Below are 233 nucleotides of genomic sequence, written 5' to 3' on the forward strand. Positions count from 1 at the left end.
AAGAAGGCCCACGTAACACATCCTGAACTGAAAGCACCTTTTGCCTGCCAATACTCGGTGTAAAGAAGAATCCTTCATCCCCACTATATACAACTCTGGGTGTTATCACCAAAGGTACTGTCATAGAGGTGAATGTGAGCAAGTTGGGCCTTGTGACACCAGGAGACAAGGTTATTTTGGGGGAAATATGCCCAAGATACCAACAATCCTGAAAATGATGGATGTATAAATGT

Source organism: Tupaia chinensis, unplaced genomic scaffold (assembly GCF_000334495.1).
Source record: "Tupaia chinensis unplaced genomic scaffold, TupChi_1.0 Scaffold144624_1, whole genome shotgun sequence".
Classification (NCBI taxonomy): Eukaryota; Metazoa; Chordata; class Mammalia; order Scandentia; family Tupaiidae; genus Tupaia; species Tupaia belangeri.